This window comes from Theropithecus gelada, chromosome 5, assembly GCF_003255815.1.
Source record: "Theropithecus gelada isolate Dixy chromosome 5, Tgel_1.0, whole genome shotgun sequence".
NCBI classification, from domain to species: domain Eukaryota; kingdom Metazoa; phylum Chordata; class Mammalia; order Primates; family Cercopithecidae; genus Theropithecus; species Theropithecus gelada.
The window spans coordinates 10,838,469-10,856,933 of record NC_037672.1 but is presented as its reverse complement, the minus strand read 5'-3'; positions in this window follow the sequence as shown (position 1 = coordinate 10,856,933).

The following is an 18,465-nucleotide window of genomic DNA, read 5'->3' as shown; positions in this document are numbered from 1 at the left end:
CTGTCGGGACTTCCTGGTTTGGCTTCCTTCTCGGGTGCATCCTAAGCATTGGAACAGGAACTGACAGTTAGAAGATACTCAGCAAGTACTGGTTAAAGAAGGGATTATGGAGTTCCTATTAAAGCTTATGCTCTGATCTCATATTTGGAAGAATTCTTGTAGTAATAGACTAAATAGAGATTCAGGAAGCAGTGAGACTTGTTAGAGGAAAACTGTAGAAATAAAGCCAAGATAATCTGCTGACTGGTCAGTGACACAGATAGTGAAGGTGTGAAGGGATAGAGAGAAAGACCTTGTAGAGATAGCCCTATTCTCTCTGAATTTCTTCCTGGCCTTAATGCAGCTGCCTTCTCCACCAAAAAATATGTATATAAGGAATGTTTACATGTTCATTGATCCGTTCTTTTAACCAATTTTTTTTGTTTTTGCTTTGTGTTACCTCTAAATTAGACTCCAAGAGCATGCAGTTTATTTGGTGAGTGAAGGAAACACCAGTAGCAGAGGGAGAAAGGGGACAAAGAGGAGGACATGGCCACCGCCTATTGTCAACATGAAATCATGGTGGGTGATGGGCTTAAATCCACTGAAGATTTAATAAATGTAATGACCAGACCAATTGTTATACCCAAAGGCAAATTTTTATTCTTATTCTGTTGTTCATCTCAAAATATGTCTAGCCACTATTTAATATCAGCTTGTAAGGTTTTTTAAAGAAAATCAAATAAGAATATTTTTTATATTTCAGTGATATCAATATAGAGATGCTCCAAATTTAAATATATAAATCCATGCTCATTAAGATGTCCCTAGGAATACATTAAATTTCAAAGATTAAGTCTCCTTGCAAGTTAAAACCCAAAGATTTCCAAAACTAAAGAATTAATTCTACAAATTAAATGTGTTCACCTTTTCAGCTAAAAATGCAAAACAATTGAAGTGTTGTTCGGGTTCTTGTTTTGCTTAGATTTAGCCAGAGGGTGGCGTTCCTGATATCTGAGCTCCCTCTCCTTGACATGGCTATAATTCCTTCATAGCACAAGAACCGATATTAATTCAATGCCAAATATTACCTTACAATCAAATGAGATTATAGGACATATGAAATTATTACAGCACTGAAATCTGACAGCAAAACTTAGAAATAAGATTGTCTCCAGATCCAAAAACAAAATTACTTTTCCAGATCTCAGTCTTCGGTGCTGCTAAATACCTAAAAATCAGTGTTATTTGTGGGAAAGATAGTAGAAGGAGATTTTTTTTTTCTCTTTTACTCTTGCCAGGATGTCAGGCAATCTATTTCAGGATTACAAAATTTATAAAGTACATCCCTTAATTCAGTCTTTAGCAGTATCCCAGTAAGAAGTTGATTTGGACAGATTGCATTTACCACATCTAAGGGGAGGAAGCATCCTATGAACACTGTTTCTCCTGGAGCAGGTGTTGGAAAATTATGACCCTAAGGAATTACCACTTTTTGGGCTGAGTGTGGTGGCTCACGACTATAATCCCAGCACTTTGGGAGGCCTAGGCGGGTGGATCAACTGACGTCAGGACTTCAAGACCAGCCTGGCCAATGTAGTGAAACCCCGTCTCTATGAAAAATACAAAAAATTAGCCAGGCGTGGTGGTGGGTGCTGTTAATCCCAGCTACCTGGGAGGCTGAGGTGGGAGAATTGCTTGAACCCAGCAGGTGGAGGCTGCAGTGAGCCAAGATCATGCCACTGAACTCTAGTCTGGGCAACAAGAGTGAAACTCCATCTCAAAAAAAAAAAAAAAAAAAAAAAGATTACCACTTTTTTGTAAATAAAGCTTTATTAGAACACAATTATACCCTTTCATTTACATGTTATAGATGACTGCTTTCTTGGCTTTATACAGAGACTATATGTTGTGCTAAACCTAAAATATTTACAACCCAGCCCTTCACAGAAAGATGTGCTGAGCTCTGTCTTAGTGGCCTTAAAAACGTTGCTAAGTTTAGAAAACTGTGATGGCGGGAGCCCAGGTCCCTGGATCAGAAGCTCGGGATCACATATGTTTATTTCCTGGCATGATTATTCAAAACCTATCAGTTTCCATTTCCTTCCATGCCCCTATGTTTCTAAAATCTCATTTCTTCATTGTTCATCAACTCTTGCTAATGGCACGGCCTCTACCGTGTTTGAGGAGTGGTCTCATGCCACTGGAGCAGCTGTCAGAAACTCTGGCTATGGGATAGCATGGGTCCATGAAATTCTCTTGTTCTAAGCGTTTTTCAGCTGGAGAATCTTGTTCAGCAGGTTTCAGTACTGAAGGTGCTAATTATTTTCCTGAAATGTGTGCCTTTAGGGGCCTAGCAAAGAAGAATGCCTCTTCTACATGTTCTTCAAGGCCCTGTCTGCCTTTCCTTTTTGGATGTTCCAGGCCTCAAGAAGTGTCTCTTCCTGCTACATCTTTGATTCTTTTATTCACTAGTGGCTGCACTTCTCAAGTTGTGCCTCTCTCTGCTGTTCTACTCCTTACAGAGGGCCTTGCTGTGGTTGTAGAATTTGGTCTTTTTCCTTCTCAAACACACATAAGCCTAGCACTTTTTGTCTGATCAGAACCCCTACTCTGTTTTTACTTCCCTTTTGCTTACTGCCTTGGATATTTTTGTTTTTATGTATTCCTAAGTTAATAAGTTCTGAGTCGGCCAGATGTACCCAGTGTTCAAATTAATATTATTTACCACCTTGGGTTAGATAATCTCACTCAGGAGATTCTTCTCCCGTAAAATAAACATCTAACACAGGCCTGGAAAATCTATTATATTTAGCACGGCTTCCCACTAGCATCCTTCACCTTTGCTTTCAGTTCTAATTTCATAAATTTCCGGAGCATCAGGACATAGGCCTTTTTTAAGTGCCCACTTACAACACCACAGGATCACCTTGAGGTTCACCCTGTAATTCTGTGAAGATTTCTGATTCTAATCAGTCCTTACACAATCTCCACCTTCCTTTAAGTGAGGAATGGGATCAAGCGTAGCCAACCTAGCACTGCTTACCAAAGTTTGGTACTAATAACTTAAAATGAAGCCCCCATGAGTGTTCTCAAGCAAAAGCAGATGGCAGCCCCCTATATCTTCTTTTTTTTTTTTGCCTTTTTTGAGACAGAGTTTCACTCTTGTCCCCCCAGGCTGGAGTGCAATGGCATGATCTTGGCTCATTGCAACCAATGATCTTGGCTCATTGCAATTCTCCTGCCTAGCCTCCCGAGTAGCCGGGATTCAAGGTGTCTAACTTTTGTATTTTTAGTAGAGACGGGTTTCACCGTGTTGAGCAGGCTGGACTCAAACTCCTGACCTCAGGTGATCCACCCACCTTGGCCTCCCAAAGTGCTGGGATTATAGGTGTGAGTCACTGTGTCCATTTGCCTCCTATATTTTCTATGGCCCCAGTGCAACATGTATGTTATAGACGATTCCTTAATAATTCTTGTAACAGCCTGCACCCTAAAGACCTCACAATAATGACCAAAGTAAGGCTAATTTTGTTTTAGCTAAAATGCTCTTGTAGAAAAAGTGACATGCTTTTAAAACTAGAATATTTTATAGAATGTCAATGAAAAGAGTCAAACTCTGTAAAATCTTTGAAGAGATTTATTCTGAGCCAAATAGGAATGACCATGGTCTGTGACATAGCCCTCAGGAGATGCTGAGAACATGTGCCTGAGGTGGTTGGGATTTTATATATTGTGGGAGGCAGTGAGGGTGTGGGGGAGGGGAGACTTTCAGGTAGATTTTTAAATTTTCTGGTTGACAATTGGTTGAGTTTTTCTAAACACCTGGGATCAATGTGCTACAGAAAAGGGGTCCAGATCTAGACCACAAGAGAAGGTTCTTGGATCTTGCACAAGAAAGAATTCAGGGAGAGTCTGCAGTGCAAAGTGAAAGCAAGTTTATTAAGAAAGTAGAGGAATAAAAGAATAGCTACTCCATAGACAGAGCAGCCCTGAGGGCTGCTGGTTGCCCATTTTTATGGCTATTTCTTGATAATATGCCAAACGAGGGGTGGATTATTCATGCCTCCCCTTCTAGACCATGTAGGGTAACTTCCTGATGTTGCCATGGCATTTGTGAACTGTCACAGTGCTGGTGGGAGTGTAGCATTGAGGACGACCAGAGGTCACTCTCATCACCATTTTGGTTTTGGTGGGTTTTGGCCGGCTCCTTTACTGCAACCTGTTTTATCAGCAAGGTCTTTATGACCTGTATTTTGTGCTGACCTCCCATCTCATCCTGTGACTTAGAATGCCTTAACCATCTGGGAATGCAGCCCAATAGGTTTCAGCCTCATTTTACCCAGCTCCTATTTAAAATGGAGTTACTCTGGTTCACATGCATCTGACAATGGTACTTGGAGGTGGGGCTTTTGGGAGATTAGATTTTGAGGACAGAGAGCATTTACAAATGGAATTGTTGTATTTACAATAGAGGCTTCAGAGAGCTCCTCACCCCTTCCATTCTGTAAGGACACAGGGTAAAGACAACTGTCAACCAGAAAGTGGTCAGTTATCAATTATCAAATCTGCAGGTACTTAGAATTCCAAGCTTCTTCCCATTCTCATTCCCGGTTCTCATTCTCTCAGAACTGTGAGAAATAAATCTGTCATGGCCACGCAGTCTCTGATACTTGGTTATAAAAAGCTTGAACTAACTAAGACAGATGGGCTAAGTAATGCTGCAAAGTCTAGTAGGCACCAAACTCAAGTATTTCCTTAATCTCGGATCCAGTTCTCAAACAGTATGCTGACCTATGTCAATGAACCAGTTAAAAAGATAAATTGTAAGATAAATATTATCTAAGATAAATATTATCTATTAAAAAAATAATTATATTAATTCACTTTGGATAGTGGAATTACTTTGTGAAACAAAAAATATACACAACTGAAGTTAAATTAGGGAGAACCTGGCACAATCACGATGTAGAAGAGTTATTTCTTTTTGTTTTTCTCTCTTTTCCACTTTCATTAATTATTCCTCATTCCCCACCTCACTGACCTTGCCAAAACCAAATTTTTGTCCTATATTTCCTCTCAGTGGGTGATACTAAGCCACAAATTTTACAAAATTCCTGTCCACGTTTGTTAATTCTACTCCTAATTCATATCTTTACCTTTGACATAGTAGTATATCATATTAGTTATTATGATTTTATATAAACATTAATTTACATAAACTAATGTTCTATATTAGTTTCATGTTTTATACTCGTTTTATATAAACATATTTATGTAAATTAATATGATGTTATAAAACTAGTACAGAACATACAACTTTTTTGTTTTTTGTCTCCTTCTACCACATTACTTCAAGTTTATGTTATCTAAGATCATATACTTGTGATAAGTTATCACCTGCAACACCCGTGCAGCAAAATTTATTTTCTATATTACATCCAAGAAAATATTTGATGATTAGATTATGTTGTAACTGCCAGAGGGCTTCTTTCTGCCTGCTGCACAAAGAAAGACCATAGCATTGCAGTAAAGAAAGAGTTTAATAGACACAAGGCTGGGCATGCCAAGTGGAAGACGCAGTTAGTACACAAATCAATCTCATTCAACACTTGTAGCTTACGGTTTTTCAAATGCAATTTGGAGGAAAGTGTGGTGGTTGCTAGGCTTACTACTGATTGACTGGGGTAAAGATGAATCATAGGAGTTCAAAGCTGTCCTCTTGCATGCTGAATCATTTCTGGGTAAGGCCACAGGAGCAGGCTTGGCAGGTACAGGTGGAGTCATGGGTGGTAGACATTCAAAAAAAACCCCTGAAAAGATATCTCAGAAGGCTAATCTACTGTAGTGGTGTTAGGTGCAGGAATGGCTGGCCATCTATGACTATACCTTAGTAGAATTCAGATTCCTCTCCTCCCTCAGCCTGATAGACTTTCATTAGCTTTACAAAGGTGGTTGAATTTTGGGGAAGGGCTATTATCATTTAAACCAGAGCCTAAATGTCTCTCTAGCTTGGTCCAAAATCCCAGGAATATTAAGGGAAAGGTAAGGTCGGGGTGGGGATGGGTTAGATCACTATACAGTTATTTTTACTGATATGATTCTTGCAAAGGTGGTTTCACTATTATTACCTATATGCTTAGAAATGGTTCAGTGATTGCCGTTTTCTCCCCAGAGATAAGTCTCAGGACTACCTGGCTCATGTTTAACCCCTAAGCCTGATTTTTTGTCTCTTTTTTACATGATTTGTCTTGCAGAAATGAATAAATTAGTGTATTACTTGAAAAAGGCCACATCCAGTAACCTATCTGTTGTTCAACCATCGAGTCTCAGATGAAACACTTTTGGGGGAAGCCTTAAGTTATATTACAGCTCCCCACCTGTACATATCTTGCACCTATCTGGTGGTCACTGTAAGGTTAGTTTTCATACGAGATGTCAGGCTATTTCCATGGAGATGGTGCTACCTAACCCAGTGTTGATGCTGTGAAAGGAAAATAAAAACTTGGGACCCCAATTCACTCTGCCAAAAGAAAAAAATTAACCTGAAAGCTGAGTCATGCAAGAAGCTGCCTTCCCTTTTGTTTCTCATCAGGTAGTTAGTGATAGAAGGTTAAATATCCCTATAGGTAGCTACTCTATGTTCACCTTATCTTATGTGAAGTGTCAATTAGTGAGTACCAGTTGAATCCATAATTGACTATTCTCCTACCTACTCCTTTTCTCTTGCAATGTGTGGATTCAGTAATGTTACCACATCCTCCCTCTTTCTCATCTACCCTGCTTTCCCCCTTTAAATACTGAAACCCTCAAATTTATCTTTAGAGAAGAGCACAGATCTGTCTCCCTGGCATATTCCTTAACCTTGGCAAAATAAACTTCTAAATGGTTTGAGACCTATCTCAGGTACTTTTTGGTTTACAATGCAATGTCACACAGCAATGGCCCAAACTTCAGAGAAAGCATCCACCATAAATAGAATGACCAGGCATCCTTGTTTTCCAGGATAGCCTTGGTTTGTACTTAATGCTCCTGCCTAAAGAATCCTGTAAACCAACAATAAAATTGTAAGGCCACCCAGCCTTCTGAGTGGACTTTCTTTTTGACCAGGGCGATTTTAAATTTTAACCAGAGAGACTGGTTGAGGTCATGGCGGTTAGTGGGGGTGGACCATTTCCTTTATATTTGTCAGACGCCTGTGAGCCAGAGCAACTCCATTTCAAATAGGAGCTGGTAAAATGAGACTGAAACCTACTGGGCTGTATTCCCAGATGGTTAAGGCATTCTAGTTCACAGGATGAGATAGGAGATCAGTACAAATACAGGTCATGAAGACCTTGCTGATAAAACAGGTTGCAGTAAAGGAGCCGGCCAAAACCAAAATGGCGATGAGAGTGACCTCTGGTCACCCTCACTGCTACATTCACTCCAGCCAGCTCCATGACAGTTTATAAATGCCATGGCAACATCAGGAAGTTACCCTATATGGTCTAAAAAGGGGAGGCATGAATAATTTACCCCTTGTTCAGCATATCATCAAGAAATAGCCATAAAAATGGGCAACCAGCAGCCCTCAGGGCTGCTCTGTCTATGGAATAACCATTATTTTATTCCTCTACTTTCTTAATAAATGTGCTTTCACTTTGCACTGTGGACTCTCCCTGAATTCTTTCTTATGCGAGATCCAAGAGCCCTCTCTTGGTGTCTGGATCAGGACCCCTTTCCTGTAACACCATCACATTGTGGAGATAAGATTTCAAAATATCAATTTGAGGGGAGTGACACTAATATTTAGTCCATAATATTGCCTTGTTTTTAATTACTTCATTTAGAAAATGGGATGATAAAGCTTCCAAGGCATTGTCAAAAGATGAAATGAAATATGATATGTTGTTTGTTTAGCATTTTGCTTGATGCTGGATAGATTCTCCAAACAGTGATTGTTGTAGTATTTAGGCATTTACTTTCTAAAATGTGAAACTAGAGGATTGACAATCAAAAAGAAAAAGTATCCCCTGAGCATTTGTTTATTCAAGTATAAAATTAAAATAATGTAAACCAACCTAAAGGACATATGTTTCTAGTCATTTGGAATAACTGATACTGGATGTAATTTCCTTCTGTAAGTAGCTAGAAAACTGGACAAATATATAAAGCAATTATTTTCAGACAGTATAAAATAAGGAGTGTTGGATTGTTAGCTCTGAAAGAAAAGAAACAAATAAGGTGAAACCCTGGGTTTTGTCCTGCGGGTACTTTCCACAATGTGGTAGAGGGAGCAGAGGTCTCAGTTGAGAGCATAAAAAACAGTTTGGGGAGGCTGAAGCAGTTAGAATTTTCAGGGATGAGTACTATAAAAGAGAAAGCAAGACACACACACACACACCCCCTCTAAAAATCTGCATAGCTATCCCCTTGAGCATATTGCTGCAACATAGAGAATGTGATTTGAAAAGGCCAGGCAAAAAAATATCAGAGTACTATTAGGTAAAGAATTCCCAGAGCTGGAAGAAACTAATGTTGCTATGAGTCAGAGCGGTTTCACTGAACCCCTGAGACAGTCAGTAGAGACCTGACAAGGCTAACATTTCAGGGGTAGGGCTAAACAAACCCTGGGGTAGAAGCTCCTTAGAGCTGCCACAACAAGAGTCCAAAGGTTAAGCCATATCAATAAAATGCCAATGTCATCCAAAGCAATGTTCTATATCCTTTTAAAGAAGATTAATTTCAGATATTGAGAAAGCATATAATTCACAGTGTTTCCTATCCAATCAGAAATTATTAAGCATGCCAAGAAACAAGAAAAAAATAGGACCTATAATCAATCAATAAAAGCAGAGTCAAAAATGATAGAGAAGATGATGTTAATGGAAAAGGACTTCAAAACAGATCTTATAAATGTGTTTTGTATATAGATTAAAGCATATATATATATATATATATATATATATATGAAGAAAATAGAAGATATAAAAGTGAACCAAATGGAAATTACAGAAATTCAACATTTAGAAAAAAAAATTACTGGGTGAGTATAACTGCAGTTTAGATTCTACAAAAGAAAACATAAATGACCTTGAAAACACATCAAAACTGACTTTTAAAAACTGAAGCCAAGTTGATAAATAAAAACTGATAATGAACAGACTTAATGACATGTGAGATGACATTAAGTGATCTAATGCATGTGTAATCAAAATGACCCAGGAGCAGAGAAAAAAAATTGCTTTAAGAAAAGTCTTTTTTTTTTCCAGTTTAATGAAAGCCATAAACCATAAATCCAATAACTTGATCAGATCATGAATAAACTTTCAACCAAAATAAACATACAGAAGAGTACATTGAGGCATATCATAATTCAATAGGCTGAACACTAATGATATAAAGAAAATGTTAAGAACATTAAAAGTGAAAAGACGTTGTACATAAAAGGAAACAAACATAAGAATGATCTGCAATAGATAATTTTATGTGTCTGTGGGGAGAGTGTTTTGAATGAGGCTGACATTTAAATTATTGAACCTTGTGTTAAGCAGATTACCCTCATAATGTGGGTGGGGCTCATAAAATCAGTTGAAGACTTGACTAGAACAAAAAGACTGGCCTCCCCAAGGAAGGGGGAATTCTCAGCAGCCTACCTTCACACTTCATCTGCATCATTGGCTCTCTTGAGTCTCTGCTCTATGGCCCCACACAACACTGCAGATTTGGACTTTCCAGCCTCCATATTTGCGCGCGCGCGCACACACATGCAGGCACACACACACACACACACACACACACCCTATTGGTTGTTTCTCTGGAGAACTCTAATACTCCAGCAATCAATGCAAGCCAGAAGACAAGAGGCAACATATTTATGCTGAAAAAAAACAGTTGTATACCTCAAATACTAGCTTCATCAACAATATGAAATAAAAATGAAGGTAAAAAAATTTTTTTAGACAAAAACAGTCTGGCAGAATCTGTTGCTCACAGGCCTGCACTATGAAAAAAGGTTAAGGAAGTTAATCAGGAGGAGAGGGAAATTGCTTCCAATGAAAACTTTAATTTACACAAAGAGAATGAAAAGCATAAGAGATAATAAATATTTAGGTAACTAAAAATATTTCCTGTTTAAAATATTTTTAAATATAATTGACTATTTAAATAAACAATAGTGATGCACATTGGAGTGGCAGAACATATGGATAAGTAAAATATATGAAAATTGGGTAATAGCCAACTAATGGACACTAAGTTCCAAATTCTCTCTTCCTTGTGTATAATATATTAGGGAAAATCTTTTAAGACTTTACCAGATGGCCTGATATTAGGCTTAATCAGTAGAAAATGCTAGAGCATCACTGGAATACAAAAGCATTTCTCTTCCGGGCATGCTCATCCTGTTGGACTTCCACAGAGAGAGCACCTGTTTTTACCAGTGGCCAGTGGCCAGCAGCAGCAAGGCTTCCCTTTGGCAAGCTCCCCCTCACTCCAGAGGGCAGACATACAGCAAATCCTATTTGGATGACAACTCGCTAAACTTGTGAGCCATGAACACGTCCTCTTCCAACCAGTCTGGATTGCCTACTAGATTATGTCATGATCTATATTATAGAAAAACCTGCCTCACCTTCCACAGTAGAAAGTTGCAGCATCTCACTCAGCTAGATGTCAATCAATTCACACACAAACACAAAATTCTTGAATGACGGGGAGAACAAGTCACCTTCAGGAAATGATCTTACACCATTGTCAGAAGTAAACCCTTTATATCATCCTCCAAAGAGATTTATGGTCCTCAAAAGAGATTTATGGTCATTTGCTAGAGTGACCATGTATTTGGAAAAGAAAATACAGAGATTTGGCTGGGGAGCATAAGAAACAGGCTTTAAGATGTCAGTGCCTGGGAATCCAAAATGCCTTTATGACCTACCAATAAAAATTGGGGAAATTGGAGTTCACGGTCTTCAGGTAATAGGTCAAGTTTCATCTCAAGTCTTACAGTGGACCCAGTTAGTGCAGAGACTCATTCTGTGTTTATTTCCAAGGAATTAAAAAGAGGATATCATTATAGGGTCCTAGGAGCATAATAGTGAATAATACTATCAATATACTGTGACAAAAATTTCAGAAATGTAATTTAAAATGTGCAAGAGTTTTGGAGACATCAATATAAAAACAGAAGATTAAAAATTTGTAATAGCTCTATGTCTAAAATAGAAATTGAACCCAAAATTGAAAGCCATTTTAAAATAAAAACATCCAAAGCTGGTTGGCCTTGTCAGTGAATTATCTCAAACAATTAGGGTAGGAATACCAATAGTACACTTTTTTTAAAAATAGAAGAATAGGAAATACTTTCCAATGCATTTAATGAGACCAACATTACTATAATACCAAAACTAACAAAAATATTACAAGAAAAAAATCATATTACCATCCAATATTCTTAATACACTTATATGCAAAAATCCTCAGCAAAATACTAGTTAATATTATCTAGAAATATATAAAAAGGATGATGCACCATAACTAAATGGGTATTATGCCAGGAATATAAGATTATAACATTCAAAAACAAATCAGTGTAGTTCAACACTTTAATGGAATAAAAAGAAGCTAATTACATGATAATTTCATAGATACAGAACAATCTTATGATAAGTTCAATATATATTCATGAAGATAATACTCAGCAATCTAAGAATAGAATAAAACTTTCGGCCGGGCGCGGTGGCTCAAGCCTGTAATCCCAGCACTTTGGGAGGCCGAGACGGGTGGATCACGAGGTCAGGAGATCAAGACCATCCTGGCGAACACGGTGAAACCCCGTCTCTACTAAAAAATACAAAAAACTAGCCGGGCGAGATGGCGGGCGCCTGTAGTCCCAGCTACTCGGGAGGCTGAGGCAGGAGAATGGCGTGAACCCGGGAGGTGGAGCTTGCAGTGAGCGGAGATCTGGCCACTGCACTCCAGCCTGGGCGGCAGAGCGAGACTCCGTCTCAAAAAAAAAAAAAAAAAAAAAAAAAAAAAAAAACTTTCTGAAATTGTTTGAAGACCTACCTCTGAAAAACACACAGCTAACGTTATTATAAATGATGAAAGACTGAATGCTTTCCCCCAAAGATCATGAACAAGGTAAAAATATACCACTCATTTCTTTTACAATGACTAGCACTAAAAATGCTAGTCATTGTAACAAGCCAAATAATAATATCAATAACATAATGGGCATCTACATTGGAAAACAATGTAACGGTCTTTGGGTATTTGTTATTTGTTTCATAGATGGTATGATTATGAAGCAAATTTTATTAAATTTATTTTTAATAGCTACTAAAATGAGTGAATTATCAAAGTTGTAGAATAAAAGATCAATATATAAAATCAACTATATTTCTATATACTAGTAACAATCGGAAATCAAAATTAGAACAATGTCATTTACCATAGTATGAAAAATTAAATATTCATAGATAAATTTGACAAAGTATAATCTGAAACAATGGCAAGTGAAATTTTAAAAATTTAAATAAAAGATTACTGAGTTCATGGCTCAGACAATTCAATATTTTAAAATGTCAGTGCTCCATAGATCAATGTATAGTTTCAAGGCAATGTTTATCAAAATTTCTGTAGAGCATTTTGTAGAAATTAAAAAACTAATTCCAAAATTCATATAAAAATGCAAGAAAATAGAATAAGTAAAACAACTTTGAGATATAAAAAGATATTGTTTGAGAATTTTTACTATCTTGTTTCAAGAGCATTATAAAACTACGTTAAGCAAGACAGCGTGCTATTGCTATAAATAAACTGGCAAAACAAATAGAAAACCCAGAACAAGAGCTACAAATTTAAAATCAGTTAATTTTTGACGAAGTGACAATTCAATGGAGAAACATAGTATTTTTAATACTTGGTACTAGAAAATGTGAATATTCCTATGGAGAAAAAAAGAAAATTAGAGCTTTACTTCTCACATGTCCAAAATGAATGCAAATTGGATTACAGACTAAAATGAAAAACCTAAAACTATAAACTTATAGATAAAAGTAAACCAGTAATGGAGATGACAAAGTGATGGTTAGGCAAAGGTTTTTAGACAAAACCCATTAACATTAAAAAATCGATAAATTGGACTTCATCAAAAGTATTTTACTTTTCAAAAGACACTGTTAAAAGAATAAAAAGATAAGTTACAGACTAATATAAATGATTAAAAAGAATAAAAAGACAAGTCACAGGCTAATATAAGTGATTAGCAAATCATATATTTGTAAAATAATTTGAGTTCAGGATATACAAATAAATTTCAAAGGTCAATAAGAAATCAAACTAGTAAACAAACGGACAAATGTCTAAATAGACATTTCTCCAAATAGTATATACATACAGAAAATAAGCACATAAATAGATACCTAATATAATTAGTTATTAAAGAAACCCAAATTAAAACCACAATAATATTTATATATATATGTATGCCTAAAATTTAAAAAAATCCAACCATACCAAATGTTGGTGAAGATGTGATTCAAATGAAATGCTCGTGAAATTGCAGGTAGGAATATAATACCTTTGTAAACAATCACCATTTAACTAAAAGCTAAAAATACACCTGCCATAGGACACAGATACTGCAATCCTAGGTATTTCAAAAATGAAAGTGTTTTTTTCCAAACAAAGGCTTCTGCATAAATACTTGTAGTGGCTTCATTTTCATTTTCGATAATCAAAAACTGGAAGGAATGCAGTCTATCAACATGTGAGTAAACAAATTGTATTTTCATATAGTAGAATACTCTTCAATAAAAAGAATAAATTATTGATATACATAATGATATTTTGGATGACTCTCAAAATAATTATATTAAGTATGTCGACTGAAGAATCACAAGGTTAAAAAATTTGCAAAGGAGAACTTTGTTTCTTCTAAAGGGTTGTATCCTGCAAAGTAGCCACTCAGATAGGCTAGGAAGCACGGTCTCTCACAGAATCTGGAAACAAGCACTTTGAGTGAGGGAAGAATAAGACCAGAATTTATGGTGAATAGGGTGGCTGAATATACATATTTAATAATCTATAAGTGGAGTCATAATTATGAAAGGAGAAATGTGCACATGTGCAATTGAGCCTTGTGCCTCTTCATGAGTGGAATGATTTAAAAATAGCAGCATGAGCATGATCTAAAAGTGGAGTTTTCAACCCACTGACATCAAAAGGTGAAGCCAAGGATGCAAAAATCCTTTCTGTGCATCCTCTCCAAACTAGTCTGGTGATCATGGTCAATTTTTAGGAAGAGCTGCACTGTAAATCTGGTGAGCTGTCACATCTCCTGTTGGCTTCAGATGATTGGCCTAAGGAGATAAAGGAATGTGCTTTACATTTTTTGTTTTTCAGAGCTGGTTTCTGTTTACTCCTTAGGAAAGCACTCTGGTTAAAGATTAATAAAGAGGAGTTATACTGAGGTGTATCCAACCTCCCATTCTGTCATGGCTGGGAACTCAGTTTTTGAAGTTTCTCTGGGTTCCCCTTGGCCAAGATGGAGATTAGGATTCATTCAGTTGATTGGGAGGTTTAAGATTTTATTTTTATTTCTCAAGTGAAAAAAGCCACACTAAAAGAGTACATATTTTGGGATTTTGTTTATGTAAAATTTGATAAAATGCAAACTAATCTAAACTGACAGAAGCAGGTTACTTATTGCCTGGGTAAGAGGATTAGCAGTGGGGAAGGGAATGTGCAGAGATATGACAATATGCAAGAGAAAACTTTTGGCTGTGATGGATTTGTCCATTATCTACATGTAATAGTGGTTTTATAGGTGTATACATGTACCAAAACTTATCAAATTGTTTGCATATTTTTACTTTATTGTATGACAATGTTATTTCAATAAAGACATTATAAATGTAAAAACAACAACAACAAAAATAGAGTCTTCAACAAAATTTCAAACTTCCTTTACAAATCCCAATTTTAAAAATGAAAAGTCAAGTCACACAATTGGAGTATACATTATTAAGTTTATCTGAAAAAGAACTTACATTAGTATATATGAATAACTCATGCAACTCAGTAGGAAAAATCAAGCAAGCCAGCTTTTAAAATGGACAAAAGACTTGAATAGTCATTTCACTAAAGAAGAATATGAGAATCTGGTAAGCACATAGCAGAATATTTAACGTCATTATTCATTGAGGAAATACAAGTTTAAATCACAATGGGATATCATGAAAACCTGCTAGAATGGCTAAAATATAAAAGACTTAGAATACCGTGTGTTTGGTTGTGATGTGGAACATTGTTAACACTCAACATATTTTACTGATGAAAATCTAAAATGGTACAACCACTTTGGAAAACAGTGTAACAGTGCCTTATAAAACCAAACATAGATATGCCATAAAACCTAAAAATTTGACTTACATTATGTAAGAAAAATGAAAATAGATAGCCTTACAAAAGCATGTACATGAAAACTGATAGCCCTTTATTCACAAAGGGCTCTGTCTTAGTCCCTTCTCACACTACTATAAAGATATACCTGAGACTGCGTAATTTGTGAAGAAAAGAGCTTTAATTGGCCACAGTTCTACAGAATGTACAGGATTCTGCTTCTGGGGAGGCCTCAGGAAACTTACAATCATGGCAGAAGACAAAGGAGAAGCAAGAACATCTTCACATGCTGAGCAGGAAAGAGAGAGAAAGGGAAGGTGCCACACAGTTTACAAGAATTAGATCTCAGAAGAACTCTATCAGGAGGTACCAGTAGGGGATGGTACTAAACCATTAGAATTGCCTCCATGATATAATCACCTCACACCAGGCCCCTCCTTCAATACTGGGATTACAATTTGACATGAGATTTAGGTGAGGACACAGAGCCAAACTATGTCAGCCTCCAATGGAGATGAAACAAATCTTTAATAGTTGAATGTGACAGATGGACAGGAGGCAAAAAGCAAAGAGCGTTCGAACAGTTGGCACAATAAGAAACATTGGAAAATCTACGCAACTAATTGCCAGGTGAAAGAAACCAGACAATAAAGAATGTATATTATTGCATTTATATTAAATTTTAGAAGAGATAAAAATAATCTCTAGTGACAGAAAGCAGATCAATGGTTGTGTGGGGCCTGCCTTGGGGAGGAGATTGACTGTAAATAGGCAAAAAGAAACATTTTGGGGTGACAGAAATGTTTTCTATCTGATTGTACTGGAGGTTTCATGGATGTATATATTTGTAAACACTCATAGACTCATGTACTTCTAATGAGTACATTATATTTTATGCACATTTCCCTTCATTAAATTTATTGAAAACAGCAATAGCAGCATTGTATTAGCAACATTTCCCTTCGTTAAATTTATTGAATAGAACAATAGCAGCATTGTATTAGTTTTGCCAGGGCTTAATGGAGTCTTAATCAACATAAATTAATTTTGTTACAGTTCTGAAGGCTAGAAACCAAGATCAAGGTTTTGGCAAATTTGGTTTCTCTTGAGGTCATTCTCTTGGGCTTGCAGAAAAGCTGCCATCCTTCTGTGTCTTCATATGGCCTTTACTCTGTATGCATGCATCTCTAACATCTCTCCCTTTTCTTATAAGGACATCAGGCCTTTTGGATTAGTGTACAACCTTAATAATCACCACCTGAAAGACCTTATCTTCAAATACAGTTACATTCTGAGATACTGGGAGTTGGGACTTCAACATTTACCTTTGTGGGAAATACAATTTATGCCATTACATTTCACCCTCTAGACCTCTATATTTCTGTTCCTCTCACAAGCATAATGCATTCAACCTCATCCCAACAGTCCAAGAGTCTTAACCCATCGTAATAATCTTAAGTCCCAAATCTCTCTAAATATAATCTAAAGTGTGTATGAGATGCTATTCATACTGAGGCAAAGTTTATTTCCAGCTGTAAACCTATGAAACTAGTCTAATTGTCTGTTTCTAGAATATAATGGTTGGACTGACATAGAAGAAGCATTTCCATTTCAAAAGGGAAAAGTCATGAAGGGAATCATGATTTCCAAGCCAGTCCAAAACCTATCAGGGCAGATCCATTAGATTTTAATGCTTGAGGGTAAGTAATCATTTTTGGCTTAGTAGTTGTGTCCTCTAGGTCCATGAGGAAGGCAGCCTCACCTTCCAGGTTCACAGGTGTGGTAATGTTGCCCCCTTCACTTTGTGTGGCATTCCTGTCCCTATAACCCTGGGTAGAAGCTCTATCCCAAGGTCCTAGGTGTCAGCAGCCTGGCCTGCAGAAACTGAGTTGGGCCCATCCTCTGGCTCAGGCAAAGACAGCTCCACCTTTGGGATCATTCGTTTAAAAAAAGTTAATTGGCAAATAATTGTGTATATTTGCAATGCATAATGTGATGTTTTGGTCTGTGTATACGTTATAGAAAGATTTGATAAAGCTAATTAACATATTTATTACCTCACCAACTTATTACTTTTTGTAGTGAGAACGCTATAATCTATTTTTTCCAGAATTTTGAAATATACAATGCATTATTATTAACTGTAACCATCATGCAGTGCAATAGATCACAGAAAACATATTCCTGTAGTCTAACTGAAACTATTTACCCATTGATCAACATCTCCATTGCCCCCCTTTGGTCTCTGGTAATTTTTGTTTCTCAGACTGACATGTTTTAGATTCCACATATAAGTAAGACTGTACAATACTATGTGTATTTCTTGGATAGGCCTCTAAAAGCACAAGCCACAAAAGCAAAAGTAAACAAATGGGATTGCAGCAAGTTAAAAAGCTTCTGCACTAAAAGAAAATAACAGAATGAAGACACAAACCACAAACTGGCAGACCATCCCTTGATATGAGACTGATACCCAAAATATATGAGAAACTCAGAAAACTTAATAGCAAAAAAAAAAAAAACAAAACAAAACAACAAAAAAACGCAGTTTAAGACTTGGCAAAGGATCTGGGTAGACACTTCTCAAAAGAAGATATATGACCGGTATCTCCCAAACTCCACTCCCCAGCCACCCTAGCCTCTGGTAATCACCATTCTACAGTGTGTATATCCTTCAAAATATCATGTTGTATATTATTAACATATATAATTTTGTCTGTTGATTAAAAAATTAAAAAATAAAAAAGAAGAGATATGAATAGATATGACATTTAAAACAATGCTCAACATTTTTAATTATCAGGGAAATGTAAATTAAAACCATAGTAAGACATCACTTCACACCTGTTAGAATGACTATTATCAAAAAGAGGAGTGATAACAAGTGTTGGTGAGGATGTGGAGAAAAGAAAACCCTGGACACTGTTAGTGGAAATGTAAATTAGTGCAGCCATTTTGGAAAAGAGTATGGAGATTAAAAAAAAAAAAAAAAAAGTAGAATTTTCATATGACCTTCCATTTCCTTGCAGAGTAACTTTGGTTTTTGTTGTTGTTGTTGTTCTTGTTGTTTATGTGTGTGTGTGTTTTTTTATTTTTATT